We start from the raw sequence: 13,383 nt of genomic DNA on the forward strand, positions 1-13,383 counted from the left end.
CTTCTTGCCAAACAGAGAAGCTTCCCACAGAGTAAATTGTCAAATAAGAAAAGGAAATGTATATACAGCATTTAAGTCGCCGAGTTCATCTCTACTGGGAATAGGGAAGCATGTCTGTCCATGAGATATAAAACAGGGGAGAAGGAGGTATTTGTTGTGGCTCTGTGGTTGGTCAGCACCAGGAACTGCATTCAGCTAACTCACGAAGCTAAAACTTCCTCTGCTCACGGGTTTGCACACGTGTTTCTGTCCACCCCACGCTCACACCGTCTGCACTCATGCACCATTACATCAGTCAGGGAAGTGATCTCGTACCTGTAAGCGACAGAGCTCATTTACCTTATTGGTTCATAAGTGTGTTCGCAAAGAAACTGAAATACATCTTCCCAGCAGCTTTTGTTTTGCTAGATGTTTTATTTTCCCAGGAAATGAAATTTGCATTGATTTTATTTATGATGCTAATCTCATCAATGACAGGAAAAAAAAAATAGTGCTGTAGTTTGTTTCTCCAGTGGCCGATTTGGGGCCCTACTGGGAAGTGGCATGCCATTGAGGTGATATTTGGACACTGGTCAATTCTGTCCTCCCTGTCCCACTTTTTAAACATGTGCATATGTTTTGCCTGCTCACAAACTTCCTGAACACCTTAAGGTGAGCAGCTTTGCACTGATTCTGTGACCTGTAATTGATGCAAAACAATGAAGCCAACAGGTCAGGGTCTGAAACATTTGAAAACAAGCTGAGTATCTGTCCGTTTTGTAAATTGTGTACGTCCAGTATTTTGTTACAGTAACAGAAGATTGATAGCTGATTTCATTATTGTTGTTATTATTATTATTATTATTATTTATTACACTTTATTTACTTTGTATCCTGGCTGTGGCCACTCCCTTGTCTCCTCCCAATCTCACCCGCCCCCCTCCCTCTTCTACCCTGATTTAATTTTTTTTTTTATTTCATACTACTCAGCTCTCTCTAAAGGATAGTTTGAAGCATTTGCTCTAGTTGGTATTTGGGATTTCAAGACACCGTTCTACTCTTTCTCATCTGTCTCCACATGTAATCAAATATGACCCAGTTTTGAACATTTTGTAGGCTACCTGAATAAGAGTTTCTTTTAATCATCAAAGCGATAATGGAAAACGTTGTGAGGCTTGGAACAACTTTCAGCTATTGGTGTCAAAGGACAATATTCCAAAGTCGGAGTTTCTCCCCGCATAACTCTTCCACCCATTAGATACCTTTCTCTCATTATAATTCCCATTCTGGACCAACACTCCATACTAGAGTGTTAGAATGTATCTTTTCATTCTTTCTTATAGGTCTGTGTGTGTGTGTGTGTGTGTGTGTGTGTGTGTGTGTCTGTCCATCTGTGAGTGAGGGTGCCTGTGAAGGATAAAAGAGGGTGTTAGGTCCCTTTAAGCTGGAGTAATAGGCAGTTGTGCGGTTCCATGCGGGTACTGGGGATCAAACTCCAGTCTTCTGCAAGAACAACAAATGTTCCTCAGAGGTGAGCCATCTTTGTAGTGTCTAAATAACATCAAAACCATAAGTACAGAGACTAATCATCTCAAATGATAGAGACTCACTCCAGGCAGGGAATGTTAATCTAAGTAAATACCTTTGAAAAGAACATTCAGAGGACAAGGTGGCAATGAAGGAAAGATTAATCAAGGCTACTATTTACTCTACTGAACCTATTAACTACGCCAGGCAAAAGAACAGTAGGAAAGAAGTGGAAGTTCACCGATGTCACAGGAACTGCCAAAGCGAAGACTACAGGTGAGGGGAAGAAAGTCACATCAGCGCAGAAAGGCAGGGACCCTACTGTTAAACTACTGTGGTAACATGACACTTGCCTGAGCTGTTTGATTTGTGGCTGCGGTATGTTCCCTCTTCACGGTGTACTCCTTAGTTAGGAGACTGAGACATATCATCACCCATCTCTGTGACCACGGCTAACACCTCTCCGGTTTCCATTCAGACAGTCTGTTCTACAGTGTCAAATAGTATTTTTATTTCAAGCTATGAAACAGAAAAAAATAGTTTTATGTCCTAAAGTAATGATCTCTGCTTTCCCTCACCAGCAGGAGTCAGGAGACAATATCTGGGTTGCGAGATAAAACTGGGCTTATTGCTTTATCTGTGGGAGAAAAATGTTCAACCAGTGACTCAACTTGATTTTTCATTTTTATCTGCTTGTAGGTGCCTTAAAAACAGCTTGCAGTATTACACCACATTAGATGATTTTAATGATAGTTTTAAAATAGGCAACCTGTGAATTTATGCTAACAGAGTTACCGTTTTAAAATAGTTCCATTTCCATTAAGTGATATGACCATACTCTTTTACCACTATTTATCTCTTAAAGCTTAAAGACATTTTCTTCATTGGCTTTATCTGGCTTCATGTTTTAGAGTCTAAATCTTACCGAAGAATTTGTTTCAAAGGAAGCCCGGAGGCTGACGCACAGCAGTTGTTCCCCATTTCTGGCTCAGGTGGCATTACCATGTGGAGGTGTCAGACACTCTCAGAACGTCAGGAGCACAGCAACTGAGCATGTCTGAGGCACTCAAGAGACTGCCTGGGATAAAGGATTTCTAGGTACGGATCTGTCTCCTTTACGTTACTGTTTCTCCTAGTGCTGCTCTCACAAGCAGCACAATTCCACGTTGTTCTTTATTTCAAAATAATTTGCATTTTTAATTGTAAAAATCCAGTGACAACCAGAAATTTGTGTGTGTGTGATTATCATTTCCATCTAATGTTACATTTCTGCACTCAAAAGTAATGACCTCTTCCATCTGCTCTATTCCACTGACTCCTGGCAACCAGTTGTCAGCTTTTACTTCTTGTGGTTTTCTGTACTCTGGTTTTTCCTTGGAAATGGAATTACAAAATAGTTGAGGATTTTTAATCAATAGTCTTAATAATTTTTACGTGTTTTGTTTCTTTCTAACTCTTATGCCATTGCAAATCTAGGTAATATTTTGTTTACCCATTCATATGTTTATGGGCATTTTGGCCATTTCTACATTCCTACTGTTATCAGTAATCCTTCTATGATTGTGAATATGAAATTATTAAAATATTGTGAAATTATATAAAATAATGTGGTAATACTGTTTAAATATTTTAGTATTAGCCAAGTCTATTTTCCAAAGGCTAATATTTTATATATGAAAATTTTTCTAACCAGCAACTTGTGAAAATTCCAGTTTTGCCTTAATTTACAGCACTCAGCATATTTTTCTCTAGTTGTCCAAGAGGTGTAAACTAAAAACCTGTGGTTTGGCTTGCATCTCACTGAGGTTTGATGACACTAACAATCATTTCTGTGCACGTTAGCCACCTAAACTACAAATATAAAAATTGTACACTAGAAGAGCTATTCATGGATTTTAAAAATAGTTTTTCTCTTAGAATAGCAAATGTTATTTTGTAATATTTATTTTAAAAAGATTGCTTGATCATATTTTATTGATTTTTTAAATTTCAAACTGTATTTTGTAGGACTATTAAGCTATGTGAATAAGTTAATTTGCCATTCCCTCATGTAAATAAGGAAGGTCACACGTTTCCAGAGTCACCGAGGAGATTGTAACGGTCCTAGCTTGCTTTCTATTTCTGTTATAAACACCGGACAACGAGCAATTTCGGTGGTAACAGTTTTATTTAGCTTACAGTAGTTCATCGTGGAGGGACGTGAGGACCTGGAAGAAGAAACTGAAGCAGAGGTCACGAAAGAATGCTGCTTCCTGCCCGTCTCCTCGTGGCTTGCTCAACCCACAGTTGATACAGTTGAGAAGCACATTCCCGTGGGTAGCACTGCCTATGGCGCACTGAAACTTTCCACATCAGTGATTAAACAAGGAAACGTTCTCACAGACTTGCCCACAGTCCAGTCTGTTGGAAGCGTTTCCTCTACTACAGTTGTATATATAGAGAGAGATGACTGCTTTATGACATATATGATATAGACATTTTGTTTTATTAGCAAAGACTTTTTCAGAAGCTAATATATTTTACATCATAATCTTTCTCAGTAACAATTTGTGAAGACATATATATATATGTATATGTATAATCACATATAAATGTATATATGAATATATGGCTGGTTTAATAATTTCTCTCACTATTTTAGTTTTGCTTAAAACTTAGATGCCACTATGGTTTGAATGTGTTTATTCCCTCAAATTCATTTTTAAACGCGATGTTTAAAAAAGAGGGGCAAGGACCATGTATGAATATAACCTAGAACCTTTGCTCGGATGAAGCTTGTGGTAGCTCAATAACCAATTGGTTTCCCATAGTAAGGGGAACAGGGCCTATCTCTGACAGGAACTCAATGGCAGGCTCTTTGACCTCCCCACCTCCCAAGGGAGGAGCAGTCCTTCTAGGCCACAGAGGAGGACTTTGCAGCCAATCCTGAAGATATCTGATAAAACAGGGTCAGATGAAAGGGGAGGAGGTCCTCCCCAAGCTGTGGACTTGGAAAGGGCCAGGGAGGAGCTGAGGGAGGGAGGGTGGGGTTTGGAGGGAATAAGGGAGCGGGATACAGCTGGGATACAGAGTTAATAAAATGTAAATAATAATAATAATAATAAAATAATAATAATAAAAACAAGGGCTTAAATGAAAAAAAAAAAGATTCCATCACGATAGGGAACAAGCTTATTAGTCCCACATATTCCTGGTAGCTAAAAGTAGTTTCCGGGGGAGGAAGAGTCATAGTCCTCAGTCGTGTAACACTAGTAAGTTGCCCTTGCTGAGTAAATAACCCCATGCTCATAACCCTGATCAAACTTGGAATTCACACACGAAAACGTTAGAGTAAGCAGGGTGTTGGAGAAAAGAAGGAGTCTGGTAAAAATAAAAAGAAAGGTATGAGAGGATAATAGGGGTGAATATGATCAAAGTATTTTATATATGTATATAAATTGTGAAATAAATTTGGGGAAAAATAAGAAAAAACAGGGGCCTCTGGACAAAACTTTAAAGGGTAAATTAATGTTTCTATCAGAGGGGCTTCAAAAGCTGTTACATTTTCTGCTCTGATCTGTTCTCTTATGTGAAAACATGGATACAAGCAGATCCCATGCATATAAAGTCAAGCCCTATTAATATATAGGGACTGTGGAACTTCAGTTTTGCTCTTCAAGCTAAAAGAACTGTGAAAAATAAAATTTTGTTTTTCTGAATCACCAAGCCTCTGGGATTTTGGTATAGTATCATGAGTACCGAGAAAGATTCTGTATGCATTTTAACGTAAATTGTAAAGTACTAGAAACTGAAGTAAGTAAAAGATTGTCAGTACTCAAGTTAGTTGAACTAGGAGCTGGATGTTTTCTGTATGGGACATAGATCCCAGAGGCATTAACTATTTCTAATGCTCTTATTTTTGTCTTCCCTCTCAAATGTGGACCTCAATAGATAAATTTCTCAAGCTTTACCAAAAGAACTGTCAACAGAGAAGCATATAGAAAGAGGACAGAGAATAGGCAAATGGATGGACATACCTATAGAGAACAGCCAACAGACATGCACACACAGAATACCCAACAAGCTAGACATGCAGAGATTAGCCAAAGACAGGCACACACAGAAGAGTCAACAGAAAGACAATAGAACAGACACATACAGAGAATAAATATCAAGATAGATATACAGAGAATAGGCAACAGGAACACTCAAAATAGCCAACAGATAGGCATACAAAGAATAGACAGCAAGATGGACACAGAATAGACAACAGTCAAGAACACAGCAAATGGCCAATACAGATAATATACAATAGACAAAAAACCAGAGAATAAACAACAGATTGACACAGAGAGAATAAACAAGATAGATAAACATCGAGAAAATAACCAATTGGCAGATGTAAGTGACGAGAAGGAAAAATAGCCAACATGTGTGTCTACATGCAACAGCCTTCCAGTTATGACTACACTGGAAACCTGTTGGTGTGGTGGTCAGGTTCCTAGAAATAGCTTTTCTTTAACTTTCCTCAATCCCCCCTGCTTCATCTCCCCTGTATCTTGGGGCTCTGATATTTATTAGTTTTCTCCAATTGAGATGTTTCTTTCGTCTTCACCCCAAGATCCTTCCTCTTCACTAGAGAATGCCCAAGGCATTTTCTTGGATTATTAATTAGTGGAAATTTGTCTCCTCTTCCTTCCAAATAATAAATGAGGCTAGAGAGGGAAGGCATGGCTTTACTTCTCTAATGAAAGATAAAGCTTCTGTAGTGTCTCCCAACTGGATAGTAGCCTTTGTCACAGATAGTTTCCAACTGGATAGTGGCCTTTGTCACAGAGAAAATTATTTTTTAAGATTTATTTGAGTGCTCTAGCTGCATGTACAGCTGCAGGCCAAAAGAGGGCATCAGATGCTAGTATAGATGGTTGTGAACCACCATGTAGTTGCTGGCAATAGAAAGCAGGACCTCTGGAAGAACAGACAGTCCACTTAACTGCTAAGCCATATCTCCAGACCAGAGAAAGTTCTTAATCCAATCTGCAGTGGTTGCTTTGGCTCAAAAGAAGTTCTTCACAGGCTGAACTTGGTAGGGTGAAAGAAAATAGAGCACATTAAAACATGTTCCTTCCAAGAGCTTTCCCCCACATATCAGGTCACTTTCAGACACCAACCTGTTGTAAACATAACCTATCGCCATTAATATCCCTTCTGTGTCTTTAGCTTCATTTAAATAGACCGTTGAGTCTCTTGGCCATGACTGGAGCAGTAGGATGATTGGTATTCTGAAAACTCCAACAACATTGAAAAGCTCACTAAACAGAGGTAAAAACATGGTAGTAGCTTCTGGAAACTAATCCAAGTGTGAAGGGGAAGACTCTAGTAACTGGAAGAATATTTGTGCATCATTATTTGCAAACACATTTTGTTGACATGTTACATAATTTGAAATATCGGCACTATTAAGATAATTAAATTCTAGTTTACATGGGGCCATTTCTCTTAAAAGTGTCTGACCAAATTCTCTATTCAAATTACTTTGCTTGTCACATTTTTAAAATAATTCATACCTATTTTAATTCACTTTTAATGATGACATTAAAAATTTGTTAGTTGGAATCAGGTTTCTCACTTCCAAAACATGTGGTTTTGGTCAGCTATATCCTCAAATTTGAAACGTAAACAGAATATTTTTTCTAAATAGTTACACATGTCTTGGCATACTACCATAGAAATTCTATGCTTTGGAGTTTTGATGAAAACAGCAGATGAGGTGTGAACTATTTAGTTTGCAGCTTTATTGAAGATAAAGGAAAGATGAACACTGTCACATGTTTTAAAAAATACTCAAATGTTGAGGTTCTGTATAGGAAGTAGTTAATGGTCTTGGTACTCATAAAACTCAACTGGCCATCAAAATAAATATTTCTGGTCTCTCAGTGAATCAATCACTGTCCTCCTTGTATTTTTTTTCTACCTAGAGCATGTAATGTGGAAAAATAGCCTTTTAAACAAATGGTGTTAAGAATCCTGTGTGTCATCACAGAAAAGGGTGAAGCTAGGCTCTATGCACATTTAGTATAAAAAATTAATTGAATATTTCAAGTGGTATGCATGCAGATGCTGGTTTCCCAACACTCAGATATCACAGGGAAATTCCTTGTGACTTTGCATCTGACAATGATAACAACAAAACAAAAACAAAAATAAAAAACAAGAGAATATCTTCAGATATCTTTTTTGACTGTCTTACCAGAAAAATGTTAGTGTGGACAGCGGCAGTATCTGCAGTTGACTCTGTGATTATTCCTCTATGGTGAAATCCACTTTTGCTTAATTTGGATGAGAAAGGCATATCTGAAGCTAGAGATTCATAAAATACCTCCAGCAAGCAATTATTATGAGCATTTTGCCTGGGAGGAAGCTAAATAAGCAATGGAGGGATAGAACAGATTTATAATCCCCAGTTATTGTGCTCTTAAAGTATAAATAAATCATAGCCTCCCTGTGTTGTCATTTGGGTAACTAGCTGGCTCAAGATAAACTGCCTCCATACCAATTTTATATATTTATATCCACATTACTAATCATTTTACAGGACATTGTTTCCTTTGTGCCTAGGAAAAGCAATGATTCTTTAGATAGACACAACCGGGGTTTTCTTGAAATGGTGACGCAGAAAGTTTCTGTACTGAAGATATTCTGAGCCTAAGAAAGCCTTGGAACATGGCAAAACCAAACCTGATCCCACACGCAGTGAATGAAACACACATACAACGAATATCTCACAGGAGGCTTTCCTTTAAACAGTGAAAGGATGGCAGTCTTGATAAGAGTCAGCATGTCTAATTCACATAGAAACTATTTCTTGAGTTAGAGGTGCTTGTTGAGAGCATGCAATTAGCAGTAGTAGTATGAAGAGTATGAAGGCTTTTTTTTTTTTTGTACTTTCTATGTGTTTTTCAGGTTTTGTAGCAATGCTGATGATAGAGGAGATAGGCGACGTTGTGCCTCCTTTAGCATGGCTTGGTCCTGAAATGACTAAAGAGAGAATGAAGAAAGGATAAACACATGTAAAGAAAATCTGGTGTTGAATAATTTTTATGAACTGATGGCGATGTGCTACCTTTACAACATCTCAGAATCTCTGTGCATTTACTGTTTGCAGCACAGGAGGAGGGGTTAAGGAGTTCTTTTTCTCTCTTTTTAAATTAATTAATCAATTTATATTTTTTGTCTTATCTCAGTCCCACCTTTCCTTCCTCATTTCCTTCCCCTATTCCTCAAAATAGGAGAGACCCCCCCCCCACTACATAAACACCTCAGCTCATCAATTCACATGATGACTGAGGTCATTTTCCTTCCCTGTGGCTTGGTAGGGCAATCCCATCAGGAGGAAGTCATCAAAAAGCAGGCAATATAGTCCATGTCAGAGATATCCTCCATGCCCCTAACTAGTAGGCTGACACGAAGCCTAAGATTCCCATCCGCTACTTATTAGTAGAGGACCTAGGTCCAGACCATGCATTGTCCTTGGTTGGTGCTTCAGACTCCATAGGCCCCTCTGGGCCCTGGTTGACTGGCTCTGATGGTCTTCTTGTGGAGCTTTTGTCACCTCTAGGTCCATTTATCCATCCCCCCTCTTTCCCAGTAGACTCCCTGTGCTTCCCTCAATGTTTGAGTGTGAGTCTCAGTATGATGTGGGGGGGAGGACATCACTGCAACAGCTGCAGACCTAAGTCAGAATGGGCCTCTGGGAATATGTGAGGAGATTCTAGGTGAGGCTCCTAGTAGCAAGGGCCATGGAAACCTTTTATTTAGAGGGCACCCTTTATTTAGACAAGACCCCTGGTGGATTGAGATCACCAGCCCACCCGCAAAAACCTCAATGCAAAACTTACACTATCTACAAGACCTTCGAGGACAAAGATAAAACAGGTAGAACAGAGACTGAAGGAAGGTCCAACCAATGCCAGGCCCAACCATGAGAGTCAGGCCCTATCACTATTAAGGATACTCTGATATACTCGCAGACAGGAGCTACCAGAGTTGTCCTCTTAGAAGCTCCATCAAGCAATGGCTTGAAAAAGATACTGAGGTTAGGGATTTTTTTTTTTTTTTTAGAGGTCTCTAAAAGGGACCAGGATCAGGATGTGAACATCAGGGAACAAGAAGCTGCAGTTGATGTTTTCTGTGCCAGGCTTTTGGGGTTCCAAAACTGTGTGCCAAATTAAACTTCTATTTGCAATTTCTCACCCTCTATTACAGCAAGCAAAGACTAAAACAGGTACTTTGTTTGTACTTGTAAAACTGTAAAGTTATGTGAAGGATTAACCAATGGATGTGTTCATTAACCTGTGAATAAACTTTCGGTGCTGATCACTAGATTGTAAAATGGAGTCCTCTTGAGTGCTGAACCGAGAACATATTGTTTCCGTCGGGGAATAAGAGACTGACTGCGTATCTATATCTTTTTTTCTCTTTTCCTCTAGATCCAATGACTCAGTCTCACCCGAGCTCTGCAACAGAACGCCTGGTGCAGCCTTGTCTGCCCACAGGCTCCCATCTCCTTTGGATGCCACAGACCTTACCCTTGTAAGCTCCTTTTCCCTACTTGTTGCTTTTTTCCAGCCCTCAACACCAGCTGCTAATAAAAACAAAACAAAACAAAACAAAACAAAACAAAACAAAACACTCCTGCCAGGGAAGCAGATAAACAGAGCCTCTTGGTTTTCACCTCTCCTTTTGTTCCATTGGTCCCAATTCCCCAGTCTCACCCTCAGCTCTATAGCAGAACAACTGCTGCAGCCTTTCTCTTCTCTCTCATATTATATCCAACAAATTACAAAGACCTACAACAACTTTTCTTCCCCCAACTCATCCCATTATCCCAGCCTCTAACACCAGCAGGCATTCTTTGTGAACATGCCCTCTGATCAGGCCACCTTCTTCTTCAAATCCAACCTCCCAAGCTCATCCCTACCTCTGCAAATACAAAGCTTGATGCAGCTTTTTTTTTCCCAACTCTATTCTCATCTCCTGTGGATTCCACAGTTCTTCCCCTTCCAACCTTCATCTCCCTACTTGTTGCTTTTTCCAGCCCCTAGTTCTCTCTAGCAGGCACCCTCTGCTAAGCCAAAGGCCAGTCCTACTGGTGAAACTGCTAGTCTGACTGCAGAGTTTCAAAGGTCCTTCTGTTTCTTCAGTACAAATCCTCCCAGTCTGGTCCCAAGCTGTGTATCAGAACAACTGCTGTAGCCTTCCTTTAACCTTTGACCCCATTCCCAAGGAATCATAAATATCTCCAACCTCCCTTCTCCCAATTCATCCCATTGTTGAACCTAAAGCACTAGCAGGCATTCTTTACAAACACAGCAGATAAGCAGGCCAGGGAAACAGATCCAATCCCCCATTCTCATCCCCATTGCTACTGCAGGCTTTCTGGAGTGACCTCTCTTTACTCCATACTCTTGGTCCAAGAAGACTAAATGAGAAGAACTTTGTTGAACACTCTGCTCTCCATCTTTTCAAGAACCTAGTCTATCTCCATTCCTATGTGTCAGTTACCAAGACCCAGAAACGTATTTTAACTGGAATCCCCAGAGCATGCTATCAGATCCATAGAAAATTTTATCAGATAACACAGAACCATAACACTCTCTTAAAATCAAGAGAGGAAACAAAACAAGAAACAACAACAACAACAACAAAAAACCCACTCAATAAAGACAAAACCAGAAATTATCATCTAGACGTATAATCATCCCAATTCCAGATGGCTAGATGCCAGCATGGAAATACAGTCAATATCACCCAGGGCAATATGTCTCCACTAGTGACCAGCAACCCTAGTACAGCAGGCCTGGAAGATTGTAACATGACTGAACCCTAAGGAAAAGACCTTAAAACACCCTGTATGAAGATACAGCTCTTCTTAAAGCACCATGTATGAAGATGATAGAAGGTTCTTAAAGTGTAAATCAATAAGTCTCCTAAAGAAATCTGGGAAAACACAAACACAAAGTAGGAATAAATAATAATAATAAAAATCCCTTAAAGAAATCCAATAAAATGTAAAGAAACAATGGAGGAAAATAAGTAAAACTGTTTAAGACCCAAAAAAGAAAATAGAAATAATAATGAAAACTCAAAATGAAAAAAAAATTTGTAAAAAAAAAATAAAATAAAGATTGAGAAATTTGAACATAAGCTACAGAGGCAAGCATTACCAACAAAATACAACAGATGAAAGAAAGACGCTCAAGCATTTTCCTCTTTGCTGGAGACTTAAGATAACTGAGGTAAATCAATGAGATAAAAATTAGAACAAAAGAAGGCAAAGTATCTTTGTTGCAAGATGATATGCTGGAGTAAAAAAGCAACCCTGGTTGAAGCAGAGGAGTTCAAGGATGTGCCTGATGTGAACCACTGGAACCCACGCTTAGCGATATCATCGAGCAGCGCAGCCTTAAGCGGGTCTTCATGCGGGACAAGAGTGGCCTTGGTAAGACCACGTGCAGCTGCCACCCTGCGGTCCAGCTGTCTACGGAACGTGAGAATGTTCTAATCATTTCCACAGACTCAGCTCACAGCATCTCAGATGCATTTGATCAGAAGTTCTCCAAGGTGCCTACCAACGTCAAAGGCTATGACAGCCTTTGCTATGGAGGTAGACCCGAGCCTGGGCGTGGCGGAACTCCCTGACGACTTCTTTGAGGAAGACAACATGCTGAGCATGGGCAAGAAGATGATGCAGAAGGCCATGAGCACGTTGCTCGGCATCGATGATGTCAGGAGCTACGTCGAGGTCATGAGGCTGGTGAAATGCACGAGCTTCTCGGTGGTCATGCTTGACACAGCACCCACCAGCCACACACTCAGGCTCCTGAACTTCCCTACCATTGTGAAGCGGGGCCTGAGCTGCCTCATGCGGATCAACAACCAGATCAGCTCCTTCACCTCCCAGATGTGAAACAAGCTGGGCCTGGGGGACATGAATGCTGACCAGCTAGCCTCCAAACTGGAAGAGACGTTGCCTGTCATCCGATCTGTTAGTGAGAAATTCAAGAACCCTGAAGAGAAGGCCAACATCTGTGTGTGCACCGCGGGATTCTTGTCCTTTTATGAGACAGAGCAACTTATCCAGGAGCTGGCCAAGCGCAAAATGGACACCCACAACATCATTGCCAACCAGCTTGTCTTCCCTAACCCTGAAAAACCCGGCAAGGTGTGTGAGTCTCGACACAATACCTGGACATCTGGAAGACCTGTATGAAGACTCTCACATTGTAAAGCTGCCATTGTTACCCCACGAGTTTTGGGTGTTGAAAAGTCAACACCTTCTCTGCCCTCCTCCTGGAGCCCTACAAGCCCCCCAGCACCCAGTAGCACCACCATCCTTACTGCTGCCACCTCACATTTTCCCCTTTCCCATGGGGCAGAGTTTGCACAAAGTCCCCCATAGTACAGGGGAGCCATTTGGGTGGGAAGGGAGGTCTGTTCCCCCTGGTGGGGCCTGAAGAGGCTACAATGCCCCTACCTCTCCCTGCCTCGCACTCAATAAAACAATCTTAAACAATAACAACAAAAGTAACCCTAAGAATGTCACCAGGGAACACCTTCAGTTGATAAACACTTTCAGCAACGTAGCTGTATACAAAGTTTACTCACATAACTCAGTAGCCCTCCCATATAAAAATAATAAATGGACTGAGAAAGAAATCAGGGAAACAATGTCTTTTAGCTTCAAATTATACAAAATACTTTGGAAGAACACTAACCAAACTAGAGAAGACTTGTATGATAAAAACTTCAAGTCTTTAAAGAAAGAAATTGAAGAAGGCATCAAAAGGTGGAAATATCCCCAAACTCATGGATTGGCAAAATTAGCATGGTTAAAAT

General features: G+C 40.2%; 1 pseudogene; it reads left to right on the forward strand.

Moving 5' to 3' along the window:
• Positions 1-11,839: 11,839 nt before the first annotated feature.
• LOC129673707 (ATPase Get3-like) lies at positions 11,840-12,870 on the forward strand (annotated as a pseudogene).
• Positions 12,871-13,383: the final 513 nt, after the last annotated feature.

The sequence above is a fragment of the Psammomys obesus genome, unplaced genomic scaffold (assembly GCF_907164565.1).
Source record: "Psammomys obesus unplaced genomic scaffold, mPsaObe1.curated_primary_1811, whole genome shotgun sequence".
NCBI classification, from domain to species: Eukaryota; Metazoa; Chordata; class Mammalia; order Rodentia; family Muridae; genus Psammomys; species Psammomys obesus.